A 2,143-nucleotide genomic window follows, 5' to 3' on the forward strand; every position below is an offset into this window, starting at 1 on the left:
CCCACCACAACACCTGGCTAGTTTTTCTATTTTTAGTAGAGCCAGAGTCTCGCTGTTGCTCAGGCTGGTCTTGAACTTCTGAGCTCAAGGCATCCTCCTGCCTCAGCCTCGGATTACAGATATGAGTCACTGCGCCTGGCCAGTACCTGCTATTTTTAGATTGGGTACAATTAAATCTATGAATTCCAAAATGCTTTGATTATAGCATCATGAAAAATTATGTTTGGCTTTGTTGTTTTCTTTTTAACTAAGGATATTTGCCAGATCAACTTCGTCTTCTTTCAGAACTGATGGCAAAGGTGCATGACTTTTGAAGTAGTCTGTGATTTTTGTGCTATGGTACTTTCCATTAAAGAGAGTTAAATGGATGCTGCAAAGATACTCATGTACTGAAGATTATACATAATTGAGCAACATCTTTTTTGTGGAAAAAATCATATTTTTAAAATGCACCTCTTACCACTTTATTTCAGTTTGTTCACTTGTTTCTTTGAACATTATTTCAAATATGCATCATTTAATAGTAAACGTAAGCCTCATAAAATAATAAGTATGATGAAAGAATGTACTAAATCTATGCTTCTTCCAACGCCTAGAAATTATCCAGTAAGCAATTTGTTCCCAGTTTTTTTTCACTGTTTTTATGTATAACATACTAAGTTGTGTTACTTATATAATGAAATATGGTTAAAGGTTATTTTGATGATAGTTTTGTGATGGAGGAAAGGGAAGAATCTACCCTTCTCAGTTACAAGTACTCTGATTTTACTTAACCTAAAGATACCGTCTTTTCTTTAAATATTTTACTTGAAATGTTTCAATTTTTCAGCTAATAGAAATGTCTCAAGCATTATGCCACTGGAATAAATCATTTAAAAATGGCCAGGTTATGTGATATAGATGAAGTTGCTTGAATATTCATTGTAAAACACCAAGTACAATGATTTCCATTTTTATAATTAATGAAGAGATCTGGAAAAATAATTCTAAGTGGTTAGGCGAGAGTGATTGGAGTGTGTTCTTAAAATTTTTTCCAAGTCCTTAAATATCAGCCTGTTTTTCATGAACACACTTTAATTATATATACTTTTAAAAATGTCTCAGACGTTTCAATGTTGAGGTAAGACACCAATAATACAACACAGCTTGGGTCACACTCCACGCAAGCCCTTCTTAACAAAACACAACTGTATTTTTTTGGTGCATTTTTCCATAATTTTCAAAATATTTCCCAGTCTTGTTGCTTCATTTATGAGTGCAATCAATCTCGTTTGGGCTGTCCCAGTGTAATTCTGACAACAATATCCAACAGTTGTCCTGACCTCAAATTGATTCTAAGTTATGTATCTCTTTTATTACTTAGTTTGAATCTGTTACCTTCTTAAACTTTATGCTAAGCATTCCTGAGTCTGTAAAGGATGCAGTTTACCTTCTAGCTATGCTGAATTGTAATTTTATTTTGCTTTTTTCCTACAGTTTTTCTTGTTTTATGTTGCTCCCAAGCCCCCAAATTGTTCTTATCCTTGACTTGAACTTGCCATTTCCTCGTCTGGCTTTTCATGTCATTGGTTCCTGAACATTTTTAATACATGCTCGTACAAGAAGCTTGTCTATGCTGAGTCTTATTTATATTGTAATATTTTCTGTATTGAACCCTACCTCCACTTCATTTACAGCCTTCTTAAATCTTTGGTCTGTGAGTTGCAGAAGATGTAGAATTCCGCTGCTGTCCTGTGTTAGTTCTCCATTTTTCAAAACTCTCTATCCCTGACCTTTTCTGTAATATTTGACGGCTTCTTCATCCATTTTCTTAAACTCTTCAGTTACCCGCTTCCTTGTTTTAATCTCAATACACACTTCACTTTCTCATACCCTTTCTGTTGAAATAGCTCCTTAAGAGATCACAATATAAGACACCTAATTTCCATTGTGTTTCTGTGAAGTTTATTTTCACAGTGTCACTCAATACACCCTAACTGGACGCTTAAGCATGTGCCAGGCAGTATGTTGGCAGATGCATATAAAACATTTGGCTGTGGACAGGGCACCGGTATGTTTTCTGATTTGTCTACTGAGTGCTGTCGCTCTGAACATAAATTACTACCCTGTGATACAACAGGTCACGGTAAAGGGGAACAAAATG

This window comes from Otolemur garnettii, unplaced genomic scaffold (assembly GCF_000181295.1).
Source record: "Otolemur garnettii isolate 467f Iridium unplaced genomic scaffold, OtoGar3 scaffold00061, whole genome shotgun sequence".
Taxonomy (NCBI): Eukaryota; Metazoa; Chordata; class Mammalia; order Primates; family Galagidae; genus Otolemur; species Otolemur garnettii.